The following is a 12,077-nucleotide window of genomic DNA, read 5'->3' as shown; positions in this document are numbered from 1 at the left end:
CAACAGTTCCTGCTTTGAAGTGTTGGCAGCCAATCAGATCTCAGCACAAGACTGGAAGGGGTTGTGGATCCTCCACGTCCTTATATATACAATTTGAAATTTCTTTAAATTACTCTGCCTCTACTGACAGATTGACACCAATTTGCAAAATGGCCATTTACTGGACCAACAGCTACCTTTCTGCCAAATTTGGTATAATTCCGTTCAGCAGTTCGGCTTGTTGCAGTGTCTAAAATTTCCTATAGAAATTAATATGGGGAAATCACGTTTTGGGACCCTCCTTTTTCTTTGCCCCTGCTTGACGGATCACCCTAAAACTGTCAAGAAAGCAGCTGAATTAGCCTTCGAACTAGTTTTCAAAATTTCTAGCGGATTCGTCAAACGACGCCAAAATTATTGGCAAATGAAAAAACGCTCTTCCTATAGAAACTGCATCCTAACTATAACTACCTACTGGTGACTGCCAGTAGGTATAAAGTATATATATATATACATATACTTGGGTGGAACAGTCCTTATTTAATAAAAAACTTTAATGATCAAGCGCTTAAAGACGACAATGAGATTAACAAATATGTATTTTCACAAAGCTATAAAAACAACTGTCAGAATGTCTACTGTAAATGAAATTCAGGGAATGTTGAACAAAATACAGAAGTAATGTATTGTACAATTATACACTACAAGATGAAGCTGTTGTTTAACTTGAATTTGTCAGTCCTATGTCTATGTCAATGCCAAAAGCGGAGCACAGGATTTTTTTAAATGACCAGTCACGCAATGCGATCAGAGTCGTAACCAAGGTGTTCAGACACCGAAACGCGTCTTCAGCTCTTGTGAGCAAATAAAAGAAGAGGATTATATACAGCATTTGAGTGCTGTGTTTTTGTTGAAATGAGCAATCCGACTAAGTGATTGTAGTTGTAGTGCACGGTGAAGCACTGCCAACGTGCACCATCAGCGATCTGGAAGCCTGGTAGGCAAAACACCGAAACCTGAAAATATAATATATCCAAGAAAGAAGTGACTCAAACAGATAGATTCACCAAATAACAAAAATATAATTCCACTACAACGTTCCAGCTTCCGCCTTCCGCAGGTAGTAGAAGATGGTTTGCTCAGTGGCTGCACAGATGACACAGCTGAATTTTCAAAAAGCATCATGAGTGAAGATTCCATTTGGAATGTGGAATCAATGCAGTCCTGAGAGCTCTTGAGATATGCAGTAATCAGGTTGTTTTGTTAGTAATGTCTAGTCCATCTGGATGCAGTGATTTTAAATGGTACATCGAGAAGTTTTCTCTGGAGTCCAGTAGTTCTTCCTTTGAGACGTCCACAGGGAAATTCTTCAAATCTGATAGTAAATGATCCACAAGGTTAAAATGATTGGCTACAGGCTGGTCAATTTTCTTAATAATTATTGCAGATTTGTGGTTCCTGAATCCTGTACGGAGGTCGTTAACTGTTTGGCCTACATATTGTTTTTTACAGCTTTGTCGTTGGCACTGAATCACATAAATAATGCATGTTGAGCAACATGTAAGATGCTGCCATATAAGGCATCTTCAAGTATACTATTTTTGGGATTACAAACCTGTATCCTTCCTGGATCCGACACTCAAGCCAGCAGCAACCACCATGTCAAGAACGAATCTACATCCTAGATATGTGTTGTTCATCCAGGAGAAAATCAGTAAGTGCCAATTTACAATAGCATATTTACAAATCTATAAAAAACTTAACATCTATTGTCATATAGTTACTGCTTATCTATATATTGTGTTAAGTTAGCGTGGGCTTATTAAATGTTTAAACGCCATTTTCCTTTTGCTGCTTCTGCACACGACACTTACTTGTTGATTTAGCTTTCAACCTACAAGAGCTTTGTGATTTACATGAGAATAATATGTTATTGCTCTGATATCAGCTTTGCTTAGTAAACTATGTCTGTACAGAGAGTGCTGAAGCTTCAAGGATAACTCAACACAGAATTGTTGTGAAGTCTGATCTCCGCACCTTCATAGACATAACATAAGTGCAGCTCCTGCCAAGTTTTGGCTTTAGGCGCGTTTTATTTTGCTTTGCTTAAGGAACACATACACACTTGATGCGGTTCGCATACAGAGAGAGCTGGTGGAAGCTGATGTGATCTCTTCATACTAGGATCTTGAGGTATGGGCCCGCCCTGCTAAAACCCAAAGAGACCTTCTTAGATATTAATATAATATGCTAGTTAGGGAGGGTGAGAATTAGGTGTTGTTAACCCTTATTCATTAAAGCATCTTAGCATGCTATCACCTTTTGCTTTCTATGGACTAGTAACTATGCTGATAACTTTGCTTGTGATAATATGTTTCCTTGTATTATCTAAGATACTGCGTTTGAGAAAACGGCATTAGTAAATAAATATTTCAAATGTGCACGTGTCCTCATTTACTCCACGTTCTGGTTTGAAATGATTGTATAACGAAAGAGTGTTCATGTGTTCCACGTAACCTGAGGTATCGTAAGTTCATGTTCTGGTTTGTCTAATCATTGGAAGTTTGTGATGACCAATGAGACACTGTAGCTAGCCTGGTAAGGGGATTTTGGGTACTGAGGTGAGTTTTGGGTCACCCTAATTCGCCGAGGTTCCAAATCTGTATGCACAGTTCTGTGGGAGAACGGAAACCCTGCTACATGGCGCCCATACGTTGGTGGTCTTATATCATGACACTCAAGTAGTATATCATTCAAACCTTAACCCCTTCACTGTCGTTTCCGGTAAACGGTGGTGTCGGAAAAACCTACCTATTTTTGAAATAGGTCTTTTCAAACTTGAATCTCTCTAAAACGGTTTCCTTGAATTACTACCCAGTTGTGATACAAAGTTTCCTTTGTTTTTCTAAAAATCCTGTGCAGTCATGGCCCAGCCTGTGGACATTCCGCAGCATAGTCGCATAGCGGTGCGCAATCATTTGCAAATTTACAATGTACCCGTTGATGGCTTGGCTGTGATTTTGGTGGTGAGTGCGGAAGCAGCTTACCCATACGAACTATTTTATTTGTGGGTGACATTTCCGGCTGTGGACGCTAACTCTGGTGTGTTCCACAATTACACTCCCTCACCTGTGCCGAATGAATATACTCCGTACCGGGCACTGGAAGTACCTATTGATCATTGGCAGCATCGCGTTTGGTTTGGTGGCGCCCTACCCCATTCTTTGACCGCTCCGAGGTTAGGTCCTTTCTCCATTCCGGGCGCAAATTGGCCTGTTTTGGCTGGATTTACTCCACATCCACAACACGGCAATTGTACCTTAGCGGAGGTTCGTAGACTACATGTAGTTTCTATTGCCGTGATTCGTGCATTAGTGCAATACATAGGTCGTCATCTCCCGGGTGGGCCCCCGGGGGGTCCGGCTCTTCCAGCAGGACAGGGCGGTTTGAAGCTCAGTCCTGTGATGGTCAATGCAGTGATGGGTAAGCGTCCCCAGGAAAAGGATGATTTTCCTTTCTGGCTTGCGGAGAAATTTGACCAGCTGGATGCAGTGTTTCCTAATACAACTCCTGGAGATAAACATAGAATCTTAACGATTAGTTTACCGAAGGATTTGGCCCCCGAACTCGTTGACTGTGAGACCTGGGGAAAAACATTTGCGGCGGTCTATGCGAGGTGTTACGGCACTCCGTTTATGGCTGTCCTGCCTGATATCGTTAAACGTGTTCAAGATGATCACGGACCGGAGGCAGCGGTTGAATTGGGTATGCGCCTGTGTGGCTCCTTTGATATAGTTTGCGATCTCATTCTTGCTAATGTCAAGGGGGATGCAGTGAACTTTCAAGTTGCTAATGCTTTGGAGGCGATTCCCGATGCCGATAAACCCAGGCAGTTGGTGAGGATTATTGTGGCTGCTTATAGAAAGGTGGGTCGAATAGCAAGGGTCTGAAGCCTTTTTCTGTAAAGGGGAAAAAGCAACCCCAAGGGCAGACTTCACAAACGGAAGTTCAGCCCCAGTCCAAAAAACAAAATTGGCCTAAGAAACAGAAACAGGGTAAGCAACAGCAACAGCAGCAAAAACAAGAGTCTCATCCTGCGTCTCAGATGCCTGCGCAAACAGAACGTGTTTATGACTTGCGCGATCGCGCGACGATTAAATCACCTGATCGATTTCAGGTTTCTGATCAACGCTCTCCTCGTTCCTTTCAGGACTCATTGGCCCCGAAGACCGGTGGTGGAGGAGGCGGAAGGGGTCGGGGTGGTCAGCAAGGACGTGACCAGCCCCGCCAGACAGACGTCACAGGACAGCAGGACGGCTCAACGCCGAAGAGACCGCAGTTTGCCAAAAAGAAAGTCGCGGCTTTAACAGCGCATCGATATGCCACAGATAGTGAGAACGCGGCTTCGGAATCTGACATGGGCTCTGACTTTGCTGGACAGCGCGGCGGAGATTACCATTGTGAGAGAGGCCCTGCGTCCACTACTGAAGGTGACAGCGACTGATATTTATGTTGTGATAGAAACAGCCGATACAAGAGTTGCTCCCCCTGATAGACTTTATGAAATTGTCCTGTTAATAGAAGGTGACATACAACGTACCATCAAAGGGGTATTTTGGGAAAATCTTTCGTCTACGTATGACATTTTGCTTTCGGAGGCTGACTGGCCCCCACCTTTTGTGCTCGCTGCTCCGAGAGGGGAGGAGGTAATCCTCCCAAGTTTCACAAACACTGTCTTTGCAGAAGAGTGGGCTAGGGCTCTAGCACCGGCTCTGTACCGCAACCAATATGGTTGGGATCAATTGTCCCCATGCCACGAGATTCCTTTACGGTCTCAGCCGCAGCCTCAACCTCAATATCCCATACGGCGTGAAGCCAAAGCTTCCGTCGCGGCAATCCTTGAACAATTGGAATGTCAGGGAGTTATTGAAACATGTGTGTCACCAATGAATGACCCACTTTTTACTGTAACCAAGCCTGACAAGTCATATCGTTTGGTATTGGATTACCGGCATTTAAACTCGCATTGCCGTAACTGTGCAGTACAGAATACTCACGGCTCTGCCCTAGTGGATAGTCTAGTGCGTAAGCGTTTTAAAACCACGCTTGACATTTCCAACGGTTTCTATGCCCACAGATTGGATAGCTTTAGCTCCCAATGGACCAGTTTTACAAGCGCTGGAGTTCAAAAACAATTTCGGTGTCTCCCAATGGGCTATAAGAATAGTCCTGGTATTTTTACCGCCCGCATAGTCTCTCTTTTAGAGAGGATCGACCCAGATACTTGCTCGTATGTGGATGACATATATCTCACAGACGACGAAATTTGGGAGCATCTGTGTCGGTTAAATTCGATAATTTGTACCTTTGCAGACATGGGTTACAAATTTAACTTTGCAAAATCGCACATTGCGGAGTACACAGTGTTGTTTCTGGGCTATGAGCTCAATAATGAAGGTAGAGGTTTGGCTCCTCACTTCTTGGAGAAATGCGCACAGTTGTGCGCTCCTACAACACGGAAAAAATTACAGTCTTTACTGGGTTTCCTAAATTTCGGGAGAACATACATTCCGGAATATGCCCAGCGTATCAAGCCTTTGTATGCTTTGATACAACCAACTTTTTCCAAATCAAGCTGGCTGCCTGAGCACTCAGCCATCTTGCAATCCTTGCAGGCTGATCTGCTCGCTTCAAAATTTTTACTGACTCGTGATAACCACACTAACCTGGTGATAAGAATTATTCCTGGGACAGTGGGTTTCACGTACCTCACTTTTAATGAAGGAGACACAGTACCTATTGCTTACAAGTCACACTTGTACACTTCGGCTGAAATGCGGTTTTCCACTGTGGAGAAAGTTTTGACGGCTGTGCAGAAAGCGATTCTTAAGGAACGTGCTCTGTCACAGGGAAAGCGCATGTTGGTTGTTACACCCTGTCCTCATTTGGAGGCAGTTACGAAAGCCAGTGTACCGAATTCTAAAGCTTTGCACCCTCGGTGGATTCAATGGGCTGCTTCCTTGACGTGCACGGATGTCACGTTTATTTTTGACGCCTCATTACGGTCGCAAGAGTACTTGCAGTATGAATTCGTTCATCCTGCTCCTCTGGCTATGCGACCTTTGGAGGACTTCCATTGCATCATTTACACTGATGGTTCGGCGCAGGTTGCGCATGGCTCTAAACACGCCTACGTTTCCGCAGGTGCCATGGTGAACAATGAGTTCAAGTCCAGAGTAGTGCACACGCAGACTCTAGGGGACTGCACCGCACAATTGGCAGAGCTTCGTGCTCTTTTACTAGCGTTGGAGTACGCTGATCCTAGTGTGACTACTCTTATTGTGAGTGATTCTTACTACTGTGTCCAGTCTTACAATGAGAACTTGTTCTTTTGGATCCAGAATGATTTCGTGATTCCAAGGGTAGCACAATAAAACACAAGATGATCTGGGTTAGAGTGGCTGAGCTTAAGGCTACGTTGCCACTCGTTTTTGTGATTCATACTCTCGGCCATCAGCGTGTGGGAGTCCACGCTGTCGGTAACTCGCTTGCGGATGAAGCAGCGAAATCAGCGGTGTCTACATATTTAGTTGCAGCAGTTACACGGTCCAAAAGTAAGATTGATTATGAGATCTTGGCGGCTGTTGCTGCCACTGAGAAGGGAGGTAAACATCCTACGGGGTTCCCTTCGAAGTACACATACCACTTAAGTCCCGAAAAGGTTCCTTTTGTGAAAATACCTGAAGTTGGTGAACGTTTGATTCCCAACTCGGATCGCAGGGCAAGCTTGATTACAGCGGCGCATGAAGGTGTGGCGTCTGCGCATGCGGGCGTCTCGGCCACTGTAGCTCAATTACAATAACGTTTTCTGGTGGCGGGGACTGTACAAACAGACGCGAGATTATGTCCTTCAATGTGACATTTGCCAGCAGATTGAACCTTCGACTGCTGCGCGTCCGCCACAGACACAGTTGTACATTTCTAATAAACCGCTAGGTTGTGTTTATTTAGATCACTGCGGTCCTTTTTCCTCTGATACTGTGTATAAGTAGATCTTAGTAGCAGTTGATTCATGCACACATGCTTTGTGTGGGTATGGCCCCATCGCAGCGCTGATTCACGGACTGTCATTAGAGATTTGCGTATCTTTGTAGGGATTTTTGCCTGTGGTACCTTCCATTCGGATCAGGGTCCGGCTTTCGCCTCTAAGGCGTATAAGGATGCCATGACTTCGATGGGGGTCCAAGTCAAGTTTTCGTCTCCCTACAGATCTGAGGGTAATAGTGTAGTGGAGCGAATGAACCGTGATTTAAAGCAATCTTTGACAGCTCGAGTTATAGGCACTGGCAGAAACTGGCTGGCCCACCTCAATGGCGTGCAGCGTGCTCTTAATAATCTCCCTAGAAGGTCTCTGGGTGGGCGGACCCCATACGAAATGCTTTTTTGGCATCAAGATGTTCGTCCCTGACCTTGACGGTCTAGACTGCGTGGCTTGCGCCACAACCTTTGACGTATATGAACATTACAATGTTTTACAGGATCTACAAAAGACCAGAGACAGTCTTGCAAAGGAACATTTGCCCTCCACATCGGATGTTGCGTTGCAGATCCCGGTAGTCGGCTGGCTACCCCAAGTTGGAGAACTGGTTCGAGAGAAGATCGATAACAAGAAAGAATTTGGTCCTTCCTATCGAGCTCCGGTTCCGGTCCTTGGAGTGAAGGGCACAAGAACAATCATTTTACCACCACTTCCTGGTCGTAAGGAAAACAGGTTTATCTCAATTGACAATGTCAAGATACACAGAATGGCCGATTCTTCTTAGCATGACACCGGCAGTCTCCTGTCCTTCCATTGTGAGAAATTCTGTTTTGGCCATTGCTTCTACTCCTGAAACTGAAGTGGCCATCGAATTGCCTGCAATTTCCAGTCCTTTATTAAGTACTTTGCCTGGTACTGACCGTGATGAAATAGACTACACTTACCCCACTGACTTATCCATGCCTGACCTGCAGACACGTTTGGCCACAGAATCCAGATTTTCATTTGACACTGTTTCCAATGCCTCGAAGAAACCCTCACGTTTTGCAGTTTATGCCAGCTTATTTAAAAAACATTTTTTGATTCCCCCTTGGACATATATTTGGCTGGTGCTTTTTTCAATTTACCTTTTTATGTCAATTGGGTTGGTGTTTTATTTTTTCCGGATTGTAAATGGACACTATGTCGAGGAAAGAACATGCATTCGACATCTCAATGGAACTTTGGCCACCCTTTCCTCATCGCATTCTGCACACAGACTGAAAAGAGACTTGACATTTGTTAACATCACTGCTTGGCCTGTCCTTGATGGGATAGTGTGGGATGCCGTTAGATTTCAAATTCATGGCCCTACTGAGGTTGTTAATGTCCCTAATGTGCTTATAGTTAACATGGGGGATGTAGTGAAACAAAACATACGTTCTGATGATTGGGATGTTCAGGCCGTAGAGTCTTTGTTTTCTGATTTGAAATACTATGCTGCCTTTGATGCGGAAGATTTGTACTTAGAATCTGCTAATTATGGTGATTTGTTTTGCTTTCAACATTTTGGCAATCACTTCTTACATAAAACTACTTCCAGAAGGAATACTGTAAATTATACGCAATGGGAGCATTGCCCCGCTCCTAAACAAGGCAGTTCAAGTACTTTTTTGAAAAAGTACACTTATTTTACTGACTTCAATCAGTCTAATCCCGAGTCCTTTTATTTCAAAATGACACAGAAGCCTATGTCCAAGGTTAGACTTACCGATACCAAATTATTGTACTCGAAGTCCTTTCTTGATCAACTGGCTGTTGGCGGCTATGAATTATGGAAGGAAACTATTGACCTAAAATCTGTTTGGGGTTCTAAAAGCTGGCAGGTACAAGGCACTGAGGCTTTGCACCGTGCTTGTCTCATCCCGAATCAAATGTTGTTTTTGAATTCCTCTATTTCACAGACAATATGCTTTGGATTGGCTACTTCTAAAAAATTGAATACTCCAACCATCCCTGAGTTAGAAGAATATTCTGGCTGGAGTAATTATACTCAGTTTTCGATTAGGGACTTGCAGACCCTATTGCTGAATTCATCCTTTAACATATCCAGTATGGATCCAAAGGGTTGGCTGATGTGGCACAGAAGTGCTGATTCATGCCAGCACCGTTTTCTGGGTTTATCTGATGGCTTTAAACAGGTCAGACCTGATCCCCGTTTTGAAACTGAACATTCTGTCACAACTTACTCAGTGGGCAAATTATGTCAAAATTGGCTGAAACATTCTAAATTGTCTGCGGTTAAATTACATCTTGCAAATCTGAATGATGATGTAGATTTAAATGATTTCATAAAAGGCCCGGCTAGTGGTAGATCAAAAAGGTGGATATATACTATTTACAATGAAATCTGGAAGACATCACAGATTGAGGCGGCGACACGCCTTAGAGCTATAGATCAAGCCAATCTGGAAAAAGTGCTTGCTGTGGTGGACAATAGTATTAACATGCTTTCTTCCCGCATTTACACGTTAGATAATATTGTGTCTTCTGTAGTGGATATTGTGCAGGATGAAGTGTCTGTATTGTACCATGGTCAGAATCAATTGCGTTCTATCATGCAATTTGCGTGGACCCTACAAACACTTAAGTCTGGCAAGGTGCCATGGACCTACATGAATGTCTCCTCTCTGCCCCCTTTAATGTAACTGACAAGCAGCGCCTGCTTTCCATGCGAGATGCTTCCTTTTCAATGTTACATATTGAGCGATTAGAGTCCTTGCCTTTTTCTGTGGCAGAGGCCACCGCTGCAGCGTGGCTTATCCACTGTTTGATAACATTACCTTTTGCTTTGTATAAATTTACGAATTGTATGCGATATGTTGCCATAGGTCGATATGAACCGTTAGGTAGTGCGTTTCTCCATGAAGTCTGGTCCCTTCCTTTTACTTATAGATGTTTGAAAGACGGACAGGAGGTTTATCTGAATGGGGAGGAGTGTACAGAAACACCAGATCACTCATTAATGTGTAGGCACATACAATTGCACGGTTCTTGTAACCAGGACCGGCCAAACTTAGCCTGTGTTTTAAAAGGGACTCCAGTTCCAGCAATCATCCCAACTTTTACCTTACTGGGGAACGGAAGTTATTTACTTTTAAATAATGAAGATTGTTGCGGGTTAATTAAAGGTGTTGCTTATGTGATAACAGTAACTGAACGTGTAGTTTGCTGCAAAAATGTGCTATACCCACCCACGCATGGGAACGGGGATGTTTCCATCTGGCGCGCATCCCAACCTTGAAAGCGGAGTTCAATGGCATGAGCAGAATAAGAGCTCTATTGTCCCAAAAAGAAGTGGCCTTGAGTTCGGCTCGAGAAACATTCGTGCTTCACATAGCTAACACCTGTACAGAGGTTCAGGCCCTTTTAAATACTGATTTACCGTTGCATTTCAGCGAACTGGTTCATTCAATCTTTAACGCGTCCTCGACGACGGGGCTGGCGCACTTTTTTAAAATAGTTAGCAGCGGTCTCGTGACTTCATTTGAGAACATGTTTGGAGTCATTCCTGCGTTCTTCCATTCTATTTTTTCAAGTTTGTTTGGTGGATTCCCAGTTTTACTGGCACTAGCGGCAGGCGTTCTGGTGATTTTTTGCTTCATTAAATATGGATGCCCTTCATGTGCAAGAAGCCGCGCAGCCCCTCCTGGCACTGTTTCGCAACAGGATGCTTGAATATTATGGCACTCTGCCGCTTACGACTTTAAGCACGGCGTTTGGATTATCGTTTCGATTTTCCTATTTCACCTGTGTCCAGCCTGTATTTCATTGCCTGAGCTGTGATTTTGACTGGGCCATTGATTTGTGTCTCTGCAAGTCGGTTTCTCCTGACGTCGATTTTAATCAGCTGATGTGTCCCGTCGTGGCTCACGAGTTGATTTGTTCTGGCGATAGGATTATGGCCTTGGCATTGATGCATGGACTAATGGGTCCTTGGAACATACTCGCAGCAGCGCAAGATTTCTTGGCACAGAGCTTTCTTGAAAACCCACCGAGTTGTCCTCTGATGGTGATAGAGGCTCCGGTACTAGAAGAGCACGTATGTTCTTTCCCTCTTTTGAATTGGATGGCTGAACTGTTTTCGGATGAAGACGGTGATTTCATGTTGGAGGCTGTTGCTGCATATTTTGCATATTCGGTCTTGCCCTAAAAACTTTTTTGGTTTCTGATCATGACACCTTTTTCTTTGCATTTTTTCACCTCCCAGACCTATTGACTTGAGTGCTGATGAACACAGTATTGACATTTTGAATTTTTTGAATTGGTTCATGGAATTTTTTTCCCTTCAATTTTTAAATTATAACATTGCTCATCGTTCTTGAACTCTGTTTTCATGAAGAGGCACTTATCTTATCTTATCTTATCCGTGCTCGGATCATGGGGGGGTGTCATATAGTTACTGCTTATCTATATATTGTGTTAAGTTAGCATGGGCTTATTAAATGTTTAAACACCATTTTTCCTTTTGCTGCTTCTGCACACGACACTTACTTGTTGATTTAGCTTTCAACCTACAAGAGCGTTGTGATTTACATGAGAATAATATGTTATTGCTCTGATATCAGCTTTGCTTAGTAAACTATGTCTGTACAGAGAGTGCTGAAGCTTCAAGGATAACTCAACACAGAATTGTTGTGAAGTCTGATCTCTGCACCTTCATAGACATAACATAAGTGCAGCTCCTGCCAAGTTCTGGCTTTAGGCGCGTTTTATATTGCTTTGCTTAAGGAACACATACACACTTGATGCGGTTCGCATGCAGAGAGAGCTGGTGGAAGCTGATGTGATCTCTTCATACTAGAATCTTGAGGTATGGGCCCGCCCTGCTAAAACCCAAAGAGACCTTCTTAGATATTAATATAATATGCTAGTTAGGGAGGGTGAGAATTAGGTGTTGTTAACCCTTATTCATTAAAGCATCTTAGCATGCTATCACCTTTTGCTTTCTATGGACTAGTAACTATGCTGATAACTTTGCTTGTGATAATATGTTTCCTTGTATTATCTAAGATACTGC

The 12,077-nt window shown here is 43.6% G+C and overlaps 1 long non-coding RNA gene across 1 annotated transcript in view; it reads left to right on the top strand.

The window, feature by feature from the left end:
- LOC144770214 (uncharacterized) overlaps positions 1 to 10,297 on the top strand; it is a 76,459-nt gene extending 66,162 nt beyond the window's left edge. The window contains exons 2-3 of the long non-coding RNA XR_013598829.1: positions 1,492 to 1,693; positions 7,518 to 10,297. This is a non-coding gene — a long non-coding RNA (uncharacterized LOC144770214). The remainder of the gene's footprint in view (positions 1 to 1,491; positions 1,694 to 7,517) is intronic.
- The last annotated feature ends 1,780 nt before the right edge of the window (positions 10,298 to 12,077 follow it).

The sequence above is a fragment of the Lissotriton helveticus genome, chromosome 7 (assembly GCF_964261635.1).
Source record: "Lissotriton helveticus chromosome 7, aLisHel1.1, whole genome shotgun sequence".
In the NCBI taxonomy this organism is placed as follows: Eukaryota; Metazoa; Chordata; class Amphibia; order Caudata; family Salamandridae; genus Lissotriton; species Lissotriton helveticus.
The sequence above is the reverse complement of the archived record's forward strand: the minus strand, read 5'-3'. Positions and strand labels throughout refer to the sequence as shown.